General features: G+C 38.5%; 1 protein-coding gene across 2 annotated transcripts in view; it reads right to left on the bottom strand.

Moving 5' to 3' along the window:
- LOC122640818 (protein misato homolog 1) overlaps window positions 1-8,129 on the bottom strand; it is a 41,345-nt gene extending 33,216 nt beyond the window's left edge. For both annotated transcript variants that reach the window (XM_043834061.1, XM_043834060.1), the window contains exon 1: window positions 7,997-8,129. The gene's annotated coding sequence lies outside the window, so the exon portion shown is untranslated. The remainder of the gene's footprint in view (window positions 1-7,996) is intronic.
- Window positions 8,130-8,994: the final 865 nt, after the last annotated feature.

Below are 8,994 nucleotides of genomic sequence, written 5' to 3'. Positions count from 1 at the left end.
TTTACAGAGAGGTACATCATCATTTTAATCATCAAGGGCCAGAAGAACAGGGTGTTAAACTATTTTATCAATTGCCCGTGCTTAGCTTTAAGCCTTACAGATTCTAGCATTTTCTTTCCAGCCATATGTCTCAGCAAACCACAGCAGGACATCAACTTGACAAGAATCTGTCTGCCTAGTTGAGACTAAAGCATTTCGCAGTGCTAAAAATAACCCTACCCTCTTGCTTCAGTGGCTGCAGTTCGAGTTGCTGTGTGCAAGCAGTTTTAGCTGAGCCCGACTAAGGGGTTGGGATTCACCTCACATTAGTACACCAACCAGCCAATACCTTGACCTCAGACCTCAACCAAAACAGGCTGCCAGAGACTCCAGAGAACTTGAGGCTGGTTGTAAATCAGGCTGACTTACAATCAGCTCAATCGAAGGCTGGTTTTAAATCAGCTACAGGCCAGTGTGTGCTTCAGTTGTAGCAGTGTTGAATGAACGACAGGGAATCATCCCAGACCAGGTAACTTTAAAGGTCGTCCAGAGCGACTGGCCACTTGGAAATGCTTACATTAAAGATAGTATGCAAGTATAATCAGCCCACATCTAGAGCTCATTACACACAGAAACCCATTTACAATTGAAAAACTCACTCACTCCATTATTCAGTTACAAAAATCTTCTATTCCACAATGTCTTGTTTACAGTCCAAGAAAGCCTTCTGAATACACAGCTCCCCCATACTATGTATCATACCCAAACATGACCTGATCTCCTTTCTGAAGTTACGAAGGTTTTTCATAATTCCACCCCAAATAATGGTTCCCAAGGAAAAATTTTCTGGATTCATTCCCCTAGAGTTTTCCTCCAATATTTCAATCTATAAATTCTCTCCCAAGGTTCTTAGACTCTCGGGTCTCGGTGGCATCTCGGCCAAGCCAGAAACCAAGTCGAGTCGAGATCTCGGCGAGTTGGTGCAATTTTTTTTTTTTTGACTCGGACCCCCAACTCGGTGGGTTTTACACATATTTTGGGTCTGAAACTTGGTTTCCAGCTTATTTCAGGCCATTTAAACACGATGGCATGCCCAGATTTACCAAAAAACAAGTCCAAATATGACTTTTACTTTGGACCATAGGTTGGTAGGCGACGAGTCATACTAAAAGTCTAAAACAACCTACTCTACATATAATTTAGTAAAACTTAGCAAATTTAGCAATCAAAACATTCTAATTAGTACATATCAAATTATCAATCAAAACATTCAAATAAAAAATACATTACATCAATGCTCACTGAATTTGTTACATAAAATATAATTGAGTAATAAATTCATCCCCAAATTGATCCATAACGAATTCTCATGTCATGGAATTGCTATAGTGTTGCACATACTGTGACACAGCTGCCATATAAGTCTTCTCATCAACATATACCAATCTCCCTATCTTGGGGTACATGGGAGGCTGTTGGTATGAAGTGTAAGATCCACTCCTACTGTCATATTGAGTTTGAGGCATGTATGGCTGGTTTGGGACTGGGAATATGTACCCAAAACCTGACCCAGAGCTTTGTCTATCATACTCAGCTGCTGACTGCCCATACTGACCATAGGCACTATAATCAGAACCGGTGCTCTCCTGGCCATTGTCATAGCCATGATGATGCTGAGATGATTGCCATGACTGATGCTCACTAGTAGTATCTATACTCATGCTTCCGAAACTTGCAAGCATGGTGTTCATACTGTTGTCATCATCTTGAGCATCTGACTGATGTGAGTGTTGGCGACCCTTCTTTCTTTTGTATGTTTTAGGGTGGCCACCATGGTCTTGATCTTGAGTGGCATGCGTAAACTGAGACTCACCGGTGAAACGCACAGGGTCCCCCTGCGTTCCCACCTCATACTGGTACTGCTCGCGCATCCCCTCATGAGGATCATCATAATAACCGCCACTCGGCATGCCACGACGACGACGACCACCACCACCACCATCACCATCACCATCACCATCACCACCATCACCATCACCATCACCACTGTCATCACCACTACCATCATCATCATCAGCAGGACTTCCTACAGTAGGCTCAAAAGGTTTCGGTGACTCTGCATGTGCACGCCCCTCTTGCGACGACAAATAATCCTCAACATCAGTGCCGGTTATAGACGCAATGGTGGGGTCGGCCCTACCCCCAGGCTGATCCATATCAGGTGTACCACGATCCCTCACCCACTGGAATAGGGGATCCTCATCGTCATCAGAGTCCTCTTGGAAAATGTTGGACAGTTCAATGGGTTATTTATCATTGGCCTCAATTCCTTCACGTATGTGCCTCATCCTTAATCTCATATTGTAGTGCACATACACAAGCTACTCCAGTCGTTCGCTACCCAACCTGTTCCACCTCTTTGAATGTATCAATGAGAATGTACTCCAGTTGCGCTCACATCCGAAGGATGAACAAGTTTGTGAGAGCACTCTCACTGCTGCCTTCCTCAGGTTGGATGAACTTGTACCATAAAGCACCCACCAGTCGGTTGCATTACATATATAGAATAGTAAGAATATGTACATTCTAAAGAGATAAAATTATAATTCATAAATATAAATATGTAATATCATGCTACCTACCAGGGTCTGACTTTTGTCTACCCTCCACTGCAGCTTGTCGACCGAAACTTGCTGAGGCCTCTCTAAAGTATTTGATCTATTTTCAATTTGAGGAATTAGTATTTCCTATTTAGTAATTACATTCATAAACTAACTACCAAAGTACCAAAGTCTCATACTCTCACCTCATCATTGCAACCAGATTGTGTCTTTGGATTAAGCTCTAACTTCGCGCAGAATGATTTGAACGCGCTCTAACAATTCTATGTCTAGCCCAAGATCATGGGAGTAGTGATACTTTCGATTCAAATAGTATGCTGGTAAAGTAGACACCACAAATATGATTTGTTAGTGACTTTACTGACTTAATGCCTTTGGGTTTTGAATATGTAAATGTAAAAAAGTTATAACATTTAAAGTGTAAAGTATGTTGAACTCACCAGCTTTATGCAATGGATGACTCAAGTGCTTCTCCCACCGCTCATCAATGATGTTAGTGTAGGACTTTGCACTTCGAGGTATAGCAGCTCTAACCATTTCCTTCATTTTTTGGATGGCAGCATAAATGTGGGCCAAGGTAGGCTTTTTCTCTGTATCAACCATCCTCAGTACTGCCACCACTGGCTCTAATATGGCAACCACTTTCCCCAAGTCCTTTCAAAATCAATCACTTACAATGGTTTGTTGTGCTGCCTTTGCATCTCCTGACTTAGAACCTTGCCAACCAAACCATTTATCACTTGCAAACATAGACCTCAGACCTATCGCCTTAGTCTGAAAGCTCTTCAATGCAATGTAATTGGTGGCAAATCGAGTGACACCAGGCCTCACTAAATCTCCATTGCATTTCTCCCTCAACAAAGCTAAAGCATAAGAATGGTTGTACACAAAAGTTGTCACTTGTCTTGCCTTATTTACCACACCCGCCACCAAAGTCTTTTTCCCCATGTCCTTCAGCATTAAATCAATAGAATGGGCTGCACATGGGGTCCAAAAGAGCCGGATCCTCTTATCCTTCTTATTCATCAACTTCTCTCCAACCTTTTTAAAGTTGGAACCGTTATCCGTCACAATTTGGATAACGTTCCTTGGTCCTACCTCCTCCACCACTTACTTCAACTCCTTATACAAGTATGATGCATCCTTTACATTATTTGATGCATCGATGGACTTCAAGAATACAATCTTTCCATTGCAACTCACCATGAAATTTATGATGGATAGTCTAGTAGGTCCAGTCCATCCATCAGCCATAAGAGTAACCCCATATGTCTCCCACATTGGCTTCAAACAATCAATGTAATCTTTCAGCTTCTGTACCTCCTGAGGCAAATATACATTGTATAATTCATGTGGTGAAGGTCCCTTCCATCCTGCACCAGCCCTCCCTGCAGCATCAAGGAATGCATTATAGTATGTTCATTGTGCTATATTGGCTGGAATGCCATCGTAAAGCATGAACTTGTTGAAGGCTTTTCGTGATTCCTCTTGTTTACCACCAAATATTTGCGGGATAGTTGGCTGGTAGGTATCTTTTTGCCTAAAAGTTGTGGGATCCTGCTAAAAAATGGGATCTGGAGCTTGTACTTGTGGTCGGGTTTGGTTTTTTTCGTGGTATATTTCTTGTCCCAGTGCTTTTCCTCCTCTCATCTTCTTGCACTGGTGCAGCTGAGCCAGATCCACCAGCTCCTCTTGCTTGCTCATAAGTTCTTATATTCTCAAAATGAAAACTTTGTTTACTCTCAGCCAAAGTCTGCTGGTAAATTCTCCATTCAGCCTCTGATTGAAACTCACCAGGTGGAGGCCCAATGTCAGTATCATCTTCGCCACGGACCTCTACACCAGTCCTCTCTAGGTCTGCCTCATCAAACTCTTGTTGCATTCTTTCCATCTCAGCTTTCTTTAATCTTCCTCCTTTCAAGTGTTGTACTATTGTCACTTTCACTTGGACAGGAACATTTGAGCATGAGACAACATCCTTGCCTGTACCAGACAAGTGTTGCTTTAACCTAGTGGCTCCTCCAGATAGCAACTTCCCACAATAATTGCATTTGGACTTCTTTTTGTCTGCGGACATGGGGACTCCATGTTGCCATGCTATATCAGACATTGTGTACAAAATGTTTTATATTTTACACTGTTACATAAAAAAGCATGTATTAATAACCATGGATCACTTAAAGTAAGGTATTCAAGACTTAAAGTATGTTATTCATAACTCTTAAACATAATGTCAAGCAACTAGAACTATGAAATAACTATCTCTTATTTATCCCCTAACCCTAGTATTTATTTCTTAATTAAAAATAATATTTTTAATTTTTTTTTAAAATATTTATAACTTAAAGTATAAGAAAAATATAATGTAATGATGTATTTGACACCATTTCAAGTTGAATATTATGTACATATGTTGTACATAATTTTTCATAAGCAACAAGTATTTTTCCTTAATATTATATATATTTTATAAATTTTTATAATATATTTATTAAATCTAAAAAATAAAATACTTTTTTTAATGGGTGAAAATAAAAAATTAATCCATGGGGCTGTAGAGCATCCCAAGTTGTTTAACATATATCAAATTCATTTTCAAACAATCACTATTCATCATATTTTTTTCATTTTCTTTTTTCAAATAAATCATTTATTTTTCCAGAAATTATAATAAAAAATTTAATAACTGAAAAATAAATCCGACTCCATCAAGTGATAGATCGGGCAAAGATGTCTAACATATATTAAAATCACATGAATCTAACAAGTATTACACAAATTTTTTTGAAAAAAATAGATTTGGGAAAAATTAGAAAATACCTTTGAAATCCTACAAATAGGTGATGATTTGGAGTTGAATCTTCACTTTACCACTTGAATCTCACTTCAAACATCATAATCCACCAAAGATTTGATAGAAATAGGAAGAAATTTGAGAGAGAGAGAGCTCTTGGAGTGTTTTTCTCTAAACTTTAGAGAGCTTTGGACAGAACTCGAGATTTCCGAGTTCTGTCCATTGCTCTCTTTTAAAAAAATGGGCATATGGGCATATGGGTCATGAAAACTGGGTAAAAACCCATATAACTCGATACCGAGATCTCGGCGAGATATTGAAATTTTATAATTAAAAAAAACAGAGAAATGGCAATCGAGACTTGGCCGAGATCTCGGCGAGATATTGCAGTTTTCGGAACCGACTCCCATCTCGATTCGCTATCTCACGAAACCGAGAAACTCAGCGAGATCTCGCGAGTTCTCGAACCATGTTCTCTCCTAAGTTGACAAGTGACAACCATTTTGACAAAAAACTTGTTTGATCCAGATCACCAAGTGGTATTTCTTCAATTTTTTATCAACATCCTAAAGAATATCCCTCTCCCACTTTTCTTAGATAGCAGTTATAGAGGCTGGCATTGTGAACAGAGATAAACTGGCAAACATTTCAACTGGAAAGGGGACTCTTTGCCAAAACTTAACTTACACCCTTTAGAGATGCGAACTATTTTCCAATATACTAGCTTCTTGCTGAACCCTTCAATCATTTTATCCAAAATGACCTTGGATTTGCAAAATCTCTAACGGACAAGTCAGGTACATAAAGGAAGCAAACTAACTTACAACCAATACAACAACCAACTCCCCCAAGTTATTAATGTCAACCACTCCAATGACCTCACCCCTCCCCCTAGTAATTTTCAGACCTAAAGCCTCAACACAGCCAGTTCAGAATTAGTTTTAGGTACATCATTTAACCCTTCCCCAAGTATATTTTCAGAACTGAAGCCCCAACACAGCTATTCCAGAATTGGTTTTATGCATCTCATTTGGCTTTGAGAAGTTCTACACTAAAATATCATCCCTGAACTCGGGGTGAGACAGAGAGAAAAAATAATTGTGAATCTGAAACTCTTGTAAACTAGCCCCAAGCTCTCGGCCTTAACTAGCATTCTACTGAGTGCATCCACACAATGCTAACAAAAGGGAGAGAGAGGGTCTGTTCTCATAGCCACAACCCCCCTGCTTCTTCTATAATAACAGCGTTAAAGATCCTTTGGAAGAAAGTAACGGGAAACTGAAGTATGAAATGATTTCATCCAATCTCTCCATCCATGGCCAAAGCCTGTCCATGTCAGCAAAAACTCAAGAAAGCCCCAATTAAATGACCATAAGATATTTCCTTGTCAAACTTGTCTATCTCACACTAATTAATTAATTAAAAATCATGGACCACCAGAACCACATCAAGAATTTATTTTACCAGGAGACATGAACATAGAATTTTTAAATAATCACATCCATAACTGTCCTCATTGAGATACACTAAGCTCCTGAAGCTAAATCCTTCACCAATCTACTCCAATATCTATACATGTCTATGCAGGAATGACAAAAAGAGAAGGATCCTCCTGTTGTAGTGAAGAGAGAAGAGATTTGTGGCATCAAAAGTAAAGAGTGATTCACTGGAAACCCATTTTACCTTGTAGTTTCACCATCACAGTATCACCTTAGAAACAGAAACAAATTGATGTATAATGAACTAAAGTTGATTGAAAAGATGAATATTATAACTATTCTGGAAGTATTTGGATCCATAATGTGAACCATGGTACAGCTTATAAGTATGGAAATAGGTATGATCTAAATGCAACCTGTCTCTCTACCAACTCTGGCAATGTTCCAAAATAATTTTGACATATCATTCTTGAAATCAGACCAAAAAAAGAGGGAAATAAGAAAAGACACCAAAGAAACAATACCAACCAAACAGTCACTCAAGCCAACTGAACCAACAAAAGAATCAGTCAGTTTAGAGTTTACCGTTTAGTGTTCTTAAAGCCCATTTTATGCTACATATATTGACACGATTTCTCAGATTTTGTTTTTAAAAAGGAGCTATCATTTTACTACCACTAATATTTTAATCAAACATGAAAACGTCTCAAAAGCTTTCAGTTTCTATCTTTGCAATGATTCATTTTAAAAGAAAAATATAAGGTTTATAGTTGCTACACATTCTAACTCGAAGCCCATAGGGAGCAATGTAGACACAATATAATTGTTCAGCAACAAGTTAAAAACACACTTAATGCAGGTGTTTGTATATAAAACATATGAAGGACATAGTCACATAGCTTTCATGTTTCACTATGGCAAAAACATCAAGAAATGGCAACTTGTGACTGCTATGTTAGTTATAACTTTTCTGAATTACTTCAAATTAAGAAAATGAAGATCAAGGATTCAAGATGCAAGTAGCTTATTAATATATGCCACTCATTCATTATTGCAATAGACTATGTAACTTTTCAGCTCGTGTGCTTTGTAATGAACTCACGAAAAGATCAGAGCAAAAAGCAGAATTTGAAGAAAAGGAAAAGCACGGACCGATATTTCACCTGAAAGTTCCAAAAGTGAGAGCCAATGAAGTTGGCAAAACCTCCAAGTTGGATAGTCACGATTTCCTTCATAACTCACTGCAAATGTTCAGAGCTGTTCAAAGCATTCCCTTGGCCAGATGACCAATTGCTTCTCTAAATGTGGTAAGTTGAACTGACAGACAAACTAATGAACCCGAGCCTCCTGCAAAATAAAGACCAATTTGACTCTAATAAGACTCCAGAACCACATTAACTTACAATGATGGCTGAATATATCTAAAATTAAACAATCCATACTTGAACACTAATCGAAACTTTAAGCTTAGAAGTCACAGAAAGAGTTCTCTTTTTAAATTTACTTTAATTTACCAATCAATTTGAGGTCAGGAATCTGTAGAATTGGCTTGGTGAGAAATGGAACCCTAAATTTCAGATGTTTTAGGAAAGTAGAAAAGAAGAGAGTAGAGTTTTGGATTTATACCCGCCAAGACACTCCATGTATTGAGTGGTAAGTGTTCTATACTTGTATTCCCTAACCTAATGTATGTTTTGATTGTTTTAATTGTATATTTACATTTCCAGTAGATAAATTATATGTAAGCAGTGTTTATAATAAGGCTAGTGTACAGCAGCATCCAGCGTACACTAGCAAACTTGGATCCAAACCACAATTACCATTTTGAGTGGCTTTTTTGTGAAGCTAATTCATGGAATAGGTGTAAGATATTAAAAATAGGCAGCAAAAAAAATGGTCAAAAAACCATTTTCTGGGCCTCGAAACCTAGGTTTCAATTATCCCAGAAAAATCCTAGGTTTGGACCGAAACCCAGTTGAAACCTGAGATATCTCAGTTTTGGCAATGGCCAAAACCAGCCTTGAGCCTTCGAAACTGATACCTCGATCCTTGCATGGGATACATATGTGTTGCATTAAGAGGAGCGTCAACAACAACTTCAGTGGTACGTAGCTCACGGATTAAACCCATCATAAAACTCCATGTATTGAGTGGTGAGTGT

Source organism: Telopea speciosissima, chromosome 9 (assembly GCF_018873765.1).
Source record: "Telopea speciosissima isolate NSW1024214 ecotype Mountain lineage chromosome 9, Tspe_v1, whole genome shotgun sequence".
Taxonomy (NCBI): domain Eukaryota; kingdom Viridiplantae; phylum Streptophyta; class Magnoliopsida; order Proteales; family Proteaceae; genus Telopea; species Telopea speciosissima.
Note: the sequence above shows the minus strand (reverse complement) of the source record. Positions and strands in the feature narration are given on the sequence as shown.